This window comes from Nicotiana attenuata, unplaced genomic scaffold (assembly GCF_001879085.1).
Source record: "Nicotiana attenuata strain UT unplaced genomic scaffold, NIATTr2, whole genome shotgun sequence".
In the NCBI taxonomy this organism is placed as follows: Eukaryota; Viridiplantae; Streptophyta; class Magnoliopsida; order Solanales; family Solanaceae; genus Nicotiana; species Nicotiana attenuata.
The window spans coordinates 44,771-55,910 of NW_017672694.1; positions in this window are offsets into that span (position 1 = coordinate 44,771).

Consider the following 11,140-nt stretch of genomic DNA (forward strand, 5'->3'; position numbering starts at 1 on the left):
GCAACCATCTTCCTATCTTCCACCCTGCTGTTGCTGAGTGGTAGGTACCCTTGCTTGCTGATGTTGTACCCTTGTGGTCTAGGATACGGTGCCATGTTGTTGGGGGTCTTCATTGCCTCCCACGTTTCCGGCGTTTATACTGTGGTTGTGGGGTCTATACACTGCTGATTCTGCTGACCCCAATTCTGATTACTGCTCTGACCCCCATAGTTAGCTACATAGTTTCTATCTTCAGGGTGTTGGTGGTGATAACATCTCTGTTTCCATGGATTACCAATTGGTTAGGCTAATGAAGATGTGCATTAAACCCCCATTAGTAGTGTCTACTATATAACCTGTTGTTTTGCCCCCGATTCCTCCCCCTTTGGTTAAGGATGCTCATATTGTGTCAAAAGAGTTGCCATGTTTTCAGCCATTGTGTCTAGAGGATCAAGAGGCACTGAGTGGCACCACTGGAGGGATGGGTGCGTTTCTAGAAGGTCCAACCCGAGTCTATGGCCATCTTTGTCAAAGCAAATTCTGACCTTCTCTCCAAGTCTTGCTTCAAGAATGCCCCACCAGCCGAGGCATCAACTATATCTTCAAGCTATCTGACAGTCCTATGTATGAACCGTTGTCCCAACATCTGTCTGGAACACCATGATGAGGTACATAACCAACATTCCTTTAAATCTGCCCATGTTTCGTGTAGTGTCTCCATTGGTTTCTGTTTTGAAGCTCACAATCTCATCAATTTGTTGAGCGGGTCTTGTTGGGAGGATGGGAACTTGCTGTGGATTGTTTAACCAACTCATGCCCATGTTGCTATAGAGTTTATGGAAGCGAGTTTAGCCAAACCTGTGCAGCTCCTGTCACCGAGAATGGGAAACAACAATAATCTTGATTGCTTTCGGAGTGAGTCGGTGCCCCCCCCCCCTCCCCTTCCTCCCCCCCCCCCCCCTTGGGTTTTGCCAAATAGACAGAAGTTTCTTTAAGTGTTGCTGAGGGTCTTCTGTTTGTGTCCAGAAAAAGTCCTTGTTCTGCAAAAGTGTAGCATGTTAGTTTGTGATCTGGAATGATTCAGGCTGTATCGCGGTGCACAATAATGGCAGTGGCCAGATTGTCAGCAGTGGGTTGTGCCCAGTCATAAAGTGCACCTTCAGGACAGAGTGCCACTTGCTCATTCTGGCGTTTTCCGTTGGGTCGTTTTATGTCGGCCATGTCAAATTCGAGTTGAATGTGTTTCGTTGTTGATTGTTGAATAGTTCTTTTTGTTTGCACGATTCAAATTTTTGCCGGAATGTCTTTCTCGGAGGTCTGAGAGTACTCAAGTAGTTCTCCAGTCTCGCAGAATTTCTAGGCATGCACACTGTGTACGCATTGATCAACAACCGTCAAAATTTTCAATGGAAAAGTTGGTAGAGAGAATACTGACTACAATAAGAATCTTTGTATTTCTGTCAATGGCAATTGATAATTCCGTTAATCCCCGGCACGGCGCCAAATATTGGTCACGCCCAACTATGCCTTATAAAAAGGAAATGTGGTCGCTGCAAATATAACCCGAGTATTATGCCCAGGGTCGATCCTCAGAGAATTTAACCTAACCAATGCTATCTTCAGACCCACTGATCCTTCCAAACCAGCTTCCCAAATATTCAAATCCAGTTTGCGAGTTTTTACCAAACTAACTTGCACGTAAATAAAAGCTATAAACTAAACTGCCAAAGTTTGTAACTAATGGAGACAACTAGGCAATGATTTGCCCTATGATAAAATCCCTCCTGTATCTCATGCAAATTTACCCTCACATTCTATCAATATGTATGCTAACCTACCACAATTCCTCCTCCAGTAATTACAGTATTTTAAACTATCTGCAGCTCTCTCGAGCTACACTAGCTTACGTAATTTTGATCTATCCACTTTTAGATTGCACCCAGACTTTATTATTCCTAAATTCTGTCTGTTAAACCCACAATCATGGATTCCTCCAAATAACTAGAGTGTGTTGAACAATATCCTAAATATGCACTCTGTCCAGTTATGAGCACTAAAATAGGCCAGCTAAATTGAGAGCTCTTTCAATTAACTACAACCGAACACGAAGTTGAACAAATAAAGATTAAAAATAACAATTTGCATTCACGATATAACTGAGAAGTTCATTACCCATAGGTTTCCATCAAAGCTTAGACAAAGAATAGCTACTATAGATATGGTAAATAAAAGCTTTGAATGAACTCATCATCAAAATCAAATAAAAGAAGAAAGATGTTTAGAGTAATCTCTCACAATTGAGTTCCTGCTAGAAAGACCTAGAAAATCAATACATGCCTCTCTTGGGCGAGAGTCCTAGTGTTATTTAAAATATGGGTTTAGGTCTAAAATCCCGATGTTTCACTTAAGTCCCTGGAAGTTTACTGTGCCCACCGCGGTTCTACGCGCGGTCGCGGTAGAACCGCGGCCGAAACGGCCTCGCAGGAATCTTCAACCTTCAAGGAACTCGCCTTCCACTGCGGTTTCACACCGCGGTCGCGGTGGAACGCGCGGTGGAACTTGTACCTCGGAATTTTGGCCTGTTATCTGGAATGGGTATACTTGGGAAATTCAACAATTGGCCTTTTTTCATCAATAGATATGAACTCCAAAACCGTCCTTAGCTTCTTACACTCTATATCACCTGCAAATAATATGAAAAGCACTAATAAGAGCATTTTTGTCATTTTCCACATTAACAGTTTCACAGAAGTGATTATTTGGTGCGTGATTATATCAAATTCACCTATTATCAAGTAAGTATTCACATAACTATCGTCTCACTCTTGTGGAGATAACCTGCTACTTTGATTTATTTTAATTTTAATATATGAAAACTAGCCCTTGAGGCACACTGCCTTTGTGGATTTACTAAAAAAAAGTATGCCCGCTTCGTTGCTTGCTCCCGTATGCCCTGTGAATGGGTGACGGAAAACATGCCTTTTTCCCAGAAAAATGGGATGTTTGCACGTAAGATTTTCTTCCGCTTGTCTTTTTCATTTCTTCAAAAAAAGAAAACTCATGTATTCTCGTGCCTGACTTTTTATTAACCGTGGAAGATTCGAGAAGATACCTAACTTTCTGGCTTGGGTTAGAATTATTATCTATTGCCTCATAGGAGAAAAGACTTGAAAGTATCTGTTCCACTGGCATTTGTTGGAACAGTTAAAAACCACGGTTCTTTTCTCGCTTAGTTATTTTTCTTTCTCTTTTTGTTAACTTAAGAGTTTCTTACCAAGCCTTTTTCTTTTGCTAGATTTCCTATTCATTGGTTATCCATCCCGCATATGTTTCTTCCACAAGACTTCTTGTCTCTGTATCAAACAGAAAATTTTTGAGCCTTCTTATTCAAAAACGAAAAGTTGATGGAGTCCCATGAGCTCTGGGGAAGAACCAGATGAGGGTTTCTTTAGTACGTAGACCTAGAGTCAGGAGTGCACGTTATTTACTTTGATGATGAAGCTACTCCTCATCGAGTTCAATTCCCCTCTAGACTTTTGGATGAGCCAGAGAGCGCCCTATTAGTGATCTCTGATGAAGAAATGAATGATCCCCCACTCGGATTCATTCTAAAACAATTTTGTTTACTCATGGCTTCCAAAACAGGATGAGTTTTGAACGCTATTTCTGAGGAATTGCCCTTGCCTCCCTTCCAAATGTCACGCACCCCTTCATCCCCAAGTTTCTCTAAACCTGAAGTTGCTACTGATGCTACCCCCGTGATTGGCTTCCACTTATCTGAATATCCCAGGTTGCTGCTATTCTCTCAAGTAGAAGTTGATCCTTTGGTAGCAAGAAGGCGATGAAGAAAATCATTGGTCGAGGGTTCCTGAAGGTGGGAACTTATTGAAGAAGTCCGGTCAAATTTCTTTGGAAATGTTTCTATTATCACTTTGAAGATAGCCCTATGATGCCTCACAATATAAAGAAAGAGAGTTGAATGCCAGATTGGATCATGTGGGAGAACGATTAATGAGGCTCTCGAGGAAAGATGAATACTTGAGCCTTTTGAATCTCGCCTCGAGAACGCCAGTGGAGACCGCCAGGAGGTTTTTGACCTCAAACTTTTTCCTCACGCTGAGTTTAAGTTCCGAAGGTGTATGATTTGTTCATTGGTAGAGTTATGTTCAAGCTCTTCTCCCATAAGTTGAACCTTTTCTCCCCGTGCTGATGTTCCAGTGCATTGATGCGCTCTCTTAGATCTGCCCCTTTAGTGTTCTTCGCTATTTAGTTTTGTTTGGAAACTTTTTTTGATGGAAACTTTTTTCTTTTATTATTTTTTTGTAATAGTTGTTGGTTACCCTATTATTTTTATGGGGGTTTGATGACAAACAAGTGTTTTTGTTTTTACCAAGTTTAATATCATAAGTCTCGGCTTTTCTTCAACGCGCTTATTTTGATATTTGACGTTTTTGTTCCAACTATTTTGGTATTCAAATTTGCAATAAGAATGAATTTACCATTTCTAGACACGAATCTTTTATAAAGGGGGCCCTTTATAAACGACACTAACGAAGATGTCCATCTCATCTTCATTTGGTGTGAAATATATAAAGAAGTAGAACAAAGAAATAATTTGAGGAAGTTTATGCTTTGAACTTTCAAATTATGTACATAACATTCTTCTAATACATATAACATTTGTAAAACATTTACAACTCTTTAATAAATTGTTTCTTTGGAACATGATGTTTCAAAATTCCCGGTCTAATGTCCCGTAACATAATTTATTGCCCTGGGTCTATTAATAATATTCTTTGTGTCCATTTGCAAAGTTTACACCTTATCAAGGTCTGCTTCACATGTTTTTTTGAACAGGCTTAATTTTGGCTCTTAGGCTGATTCAAGGCTTGTATTCTAACCTTTAGTCTTCTTTCCTATATAATTATATACGTCCCCCTGTCTTTGAAGTATGAAAGTACTCAGAGCTGGGTTTTCCCTTCCTTTTGGTATTCTGAAAAGGCAATAATACACACAGGACTCGAAGGTATATATTTAGATGACGAATTTCTTAACCCTTTTGTCATCAGAGAGGTTGTAGCCTAGGACCATGAATAATTTTAGTATCTCTGCATTTCTTTACGGGGGGTTTAATATCATCATTTTGGTACGGCAGCTGTTTTGCCTATCATTCTAAAAATTATTAGTATATTTTAAAAGAGAAAAACCAAAAAATTATTCACTTTTTTTGAAGTGACCGCGCCTACCATGGGTACTTTTTTTCCTTTGAAGTTATACTTCTTTTAAATGAACAAACATTCTAAATTTGATGGTAGCGGGACTTTGCTTCTATGGTGATCCAAATCATATGCCCCCTTTACAGCAATGGCTTAATGAAATTATTCTATAAGGACTTTTTAATTTTGACTCCAATTTCCATGCACTAGCTCATTTGTTTAATTGAAAAACTAATTTTTTGAGGAACAAAGTTCACCAATCTTGAAGTACGAAGATCTTTTCCTATGTAGTATCGCTCAATTAATTTGGTACTTAGGAGGAGCGCCATTCTTAATTAAAGTCGCTTCACTCCTTTCTTCGAGTTTAAGATCTAAATTTCATTGCATCTCTTCTCGTTTGATTCCTCAGTTGCTTGTGTAAAATCTTGTACTTGGTTCACCTTATTTAAACTGGAATTTAAGGCTTCAACAACCATAAACAAGTGAACAAATGGGTCTTCTCTTGTTGCCCAGTCTTTTGTTTGCTCGTTCGATAAGCCCATAAAACTCCTCGTAACACCTCTTAGGCATCTGCTCGTTTTACTTCTATAATTCTTCTTCAAATTATTAAATAAATAACTTTGTTTTGTTGAGTTCAGCTTGTCATTGGTTCACCGGTGGTAAGATGCGGAAGATATCTATTTTATCCTGCTAACTCTGAAAAAATCCTATGATTTTCGGCCTATATGAATTGATGGGCCTTATCTTACATACGGTTTTTCTTGGAATCGCAAAATGTGATATTTAATGTTTCGCCAGATAAAGTGGATGAACTTATTTCTCTGTACCTGTTTGAAGGGCTCCTGCATCTACCCATTTTGAAAAAATAATCCATTAATACTAATAAAAACGGTACCGTTTCCTTTAGCTGTGGCAGTGCGACCCACGATATCTACACCCCACTTCATAAAAGGCCATGGTGAAATAACGCGATGCAATAGCTTCGCTACAGCGATGCATTTATTGCCATACTCGTTGGCGTTTGTCATATTTTGGGCACAAAATTTTCTGCGTCTTATTCCATTTTTTGCCAATAGTATCCTATCTTATTAGAGTTTTTACAAGATCCCTTCCTCTGCGTGATATTCCGCAATGTTCTCTCATGTTACTTCTCTCATTCGCATATTCTGTTTGAGAGAGGTATCGAACATCTGCTAAAGGTCCTCCAAACATCTTACGAATAGGTTTCCGCGAATCAAATAGTCCGAGCAGCTTTTCGTTCGAAGTAAACTGGACTTTTTCTTATCTCAGGTAGGATTCTGTACTGTAAAAGGTAATAAAATTCGTTTCTCGAAATCCAAGTTAAATTTATTGATATTTACCTCATTTTTTATCTTGTCAAGTGATGCGATCAAACAGAATGTATTACGATAGCATATTTTCTGCATTTGTTATTACTGGCAAACAGACGTGTTGATTAGCTAGTGCATCCTGCTTCAACATTTTCCCTCCCTAGGTATTGCACTGATTTTCTAGGTGAAATTGTCTTGATCAATTCTCCTCTGCTTTTCCAAATATTTGTCTGCAATTCGTTCCAATATTCAATGGCTATGTAAATCCCCCTGAAATATGGTTATCTACCAATGCGAATCACTTTTGAATGAACAATATGCTCTACATCGAGTTTCTCGTGCCAGCTCCAGACTTCAATCACAACTCATACTCCGCTTCGTTTGTTAGTTAATGGGGATATGCTTTTTATTGCCTTGTCTTATGAGTTCCCCGTGGGACTAAAAAACAACACCTATTACTCGGTCCTTTAAACATGTTTGGACGCCGTAAGTAAATAGGATCCAAGTAGCCGGATTAGATCTGGTGAATACCTGACAGTTCCTTTTCAGATTCTGGAACGTATTGCCTGTTCTGAAATCCTGCATAAAATCTGCTAAAACTTGTGATTTTATCTGGAGTTCAAGGTTGGTACATGATATCATACTCATTGAGTTTCTATAGCCCATTTAGGCTAACTACCTGACAAGTTCTTTGCTTTATGCAATATATTTGCTACAGGGGAATAAGCAGTTATACAGAGATACTGGTGGTATAAAATAAGGTCTTAACTTTCTACTCCTGATATACATCTAAGAAACTTAAATCCCATGGTCCTGTGTGGTAAAGAATCAATCAATTGATCTATATGCCGGTAGAGAAATGAATTTTTGGGCAGCTTATTTAAATCAGATTATAATTACGGCAAACTCGCATTTTCATTCATATTTCGGAACTACTACATATTAGGTAACCAGTTAGGGTACTTTTTTTTACCCTCATGCTCTATTACTTAGTTCTTTAAAGGCCCTTGCTTCCTTTTCTTTTGCTTGACTAGCGGGTTATAAAAGGATCTTCAATTCAGTTTTTGGGACAATCACCTCGATGGTATACTGTCATATCAGAAATGCGACCAAGCAATATGCACTTAGCTTCTAAAATTTTGACCAACTCACATTTCATTTTAATGGCCGTACTTGTCTCCGCCAAGGACAAACTTTTCTTTTGGCCATTGCTTGAATAATGGGAATAGCCTCGAGTTCTTCAGTTGTTTTTTTTGATATTTTCATTTTCTTTCCGGCTCTTGAATGAGCATCAGTCTTGCAATCCACATTCGTCTATCCTGACTATTTTCAGTTGAGGTTTGTATTTATATCACTCAACTGAATTCTCTAGTTGCTTAATCTTATTTGCTTCATTCATTATTATGGCTTTGAATCCGTCAACTGAATTGATACTTTTAGAAGCTTGTTAATCTCCACATTTGTCGAATCTCTCATTGCGAGGGAAACTTAATAAACTTGATGTAATGTAATGGACAAATCCATAATCATTGAATTCATGGCCTCCCAAGAATTATATTATAAGTCATTCCCATGTCTATCACCTTGATACTTCTTTTGCAAATATGGTAAATGCATTATTTCCATGTACGACATCGAATTATCGAATCTAGATAAGTGTTGTGCTTTCGGCACCATCGTTGTCATTAGCTTTGCATTCATTTACCACTCTTAGAAGAATATATTTACGGAGCTACTAAGATCAATCAAAACTCCATTTAACATTAGTATCATGTATAAGAAAAGATATTCCAGTGCCATCATTAATGAGGTATTATCAAGCCATCTGCATAATGCATCAATCAAACCGTTAACATTGTCCTCCTTCCGCAAAACATAGCGAATTCACTTCCCATGGGTAAACCGTGACTTCGTTGACATATTTTTTCACAACTGTATATGTTACACCATTGACTCTTCCTCCACCCTTTCACGTTAACTTTTTCTTTTTGAGAGGAGGTTTTGGAGGTCTCTTGTCCATTCTATCATATTATCATGAGCTTGCTCATAGTTCTCTTAACAGTCCACATACAAATAGCTGACTTAAACAACGCTGTATAGACTAGCGTACGTTCACCCTGTGGTTAATAATTCTTAACCACATATTGTTTTTAGGCCAATGGTCATGTATGGAACTCGACCAGAAATCTGGGTTTTCTTTTGCTCGGGTTTGATCTCATCTTTTTTTGGCTGCACCGCACCTTATCTCCTCTACTTCTTATAAATATCTACCAACTCAGGAAGTGCTAATATTAAAACTTCTAATCACCAATTCTTGCGTTCGTGTTAGCATGGATGTCTCGCGCAATCACGTTCTTTTCTGAACTTTGATTGATGATCCCGCATCTCTATGCTTGATGTCAGGGTTTAGACCATAATTTTTTTGTTTTAGACCGTGAATTTCACCCCGTAGGTATCCAATCTAGGTTCGTACCTTATATTTACCGGACCTTTTTTCAGATTTTGACCGTCCTCGATCTTGTTCTTTCATCACCCTTGACCGTGTAACCGTGTCTTCTCTATCACGCAAACTTCGGGTGGGTAAACTTCTTGTACACGTTCATTCCATGTTGTAGCAGGAAATTCTCTGTAGCATTCCTTGAGTTCTCCCGTGGTTTAATGACTCTTTTCATTTAAATAACTTGTAAAACGCCATGGCAGAGCCCAATTATTCAGGTTAGCTTGTGGAAGCAACATTCTTTCAACGTTGAAAATCTATCCACAAATTCCCTAGTACTTAGTATCTCCTTGTTTTCCTTAAAGCTCGTCTCTCTCATCCTTTTTTCAAACCTTCTGAGCCCCCGAATGTGCTTTTATGAATAAATCTGTTAACAAGCTAAGCAAAAAAAATCATAGAGTTTTCAGGTAAAAGAGAATACCATGTTAATTCCCCTTTCGTGAGTGTTCTCTCAAATTTTTTTTGAACCAAAACTGATTCAATTATCCTCCTTGGTTTAAATCATTGCCTTTATAGCCGTTGTAAACTCAGTTACCATGATACGTCATGGATCAGTCGTTCCATCATATTTTGGATTCATGGCATTTGTGGAACTTCTTTAGATATGGGCAGAGGGGTTGCGCCAGCATACCCACGTTGTTGTGGATAATTTATCAAATAGATCTACTTCTTTAATCACATGTGGTATGCCAGCTATTTGTCTATGCGATGTTTTACTCTTTCTATCTGTTTCTGCAAAGTTTAGTAACAAATTTTGAACCAGAGTATGTTGGTGTACCTGGCCTTCCATCACACGGATTCATTTGGAGTTTCCCTGCTTCCTGCAATTGGCAAGCCCTGGCGTGTGAATTCCTATGGTTGTGGTATTGTTGGGAGAAGGAAATTGGCCGTTGCATTGGCAATCCCCTTACAAAAAGCTTGGAAAGCAATTGTTTCACATGTTTTGCCAATCAATTATTTTTAAAACATCTTGGCTCAATAGTCTACTCGTCCCCATGTTGTCCATCTCGCGTGTGTGATGTTGATCTTTCAGGTGTTCCCTCTCGTTCTGTCGAGGAGATTCTTGTGGCGAAGGGATTGATGGATTCCTCCTCCTGTCTGGTTGATTGTCAGTGACTGTCAAACATAGTTTGTTATGGAATAAGGATTGTGGGAAAGTAAAAAGATGCAGAGTCCGCTACGGAACCAATTTTTACCAAAAAAACTATGACACTATAGTCCAAAACAATCATTATGAAAAATAAAAATATGGTAACAAGACTGAAAGGAGGAAATAATGAATTTTATAGCAAAAGAAGCAAGAGAAATTCTAGTATATTATGATTGATACTCGGGAAAACTTGTTCTTATAAATGAGATTTTGCACCTTATGATAAGAATACCCAATCATATACATTTCTTCTTATTTATGGCAATATATTATGGGAGATTAATGTTTATTAATTACCCCGTTATGATTGGTAATATTACCTGATTATATGAAAATTTTTGTAACATATGTTTTATTTCCTCATTAATTGTGGGGGAACCTTTCCTTCTTCCGGTCTTGATTCGTTCCGCTCGCGCCTCTTCAACAAGCGGTTAAGGTCCGAAACATGATTCTTCATTGTCTTGTGGGTGTTTCCCCCTGTTGTCTCCGTGCTTCATATACCTTCAATTAATGAAGTATGCCAGTTGTCATGTCCACTATTGTTTCAACATATATGCTTTGTTCAAGCTAAATATAATTCCACGTGTAACACTTCTTTACCACCAACACAATACTATATATCCATTAGGTTACTTCCCATGTTATTACTTCTTAATAATTTATTCTTTCTATACTTTTTTTTTAAGTTTTTCGAGAGAGGAAATTATTTGTCTTCTCAAGATACACGAGATATGTACTTCCCTTAGAGGCGCAAAAAAAGATATTTAGGAATTGGATCAAATTGGCGATAGAAATATAAGCTTCATTAGTAGGTCTATTAGTGAACAAAAAAAAAAGATATTATTTAAGACTAGTGAATATTGATCTTGAAATAATAACGATTAATTACTCGATAAAACAAGTTCTATTTTACCTCTATTACCTTTTTCTTAGTAGTGATACATTATTAATCAAGAAGAAGCCCAAA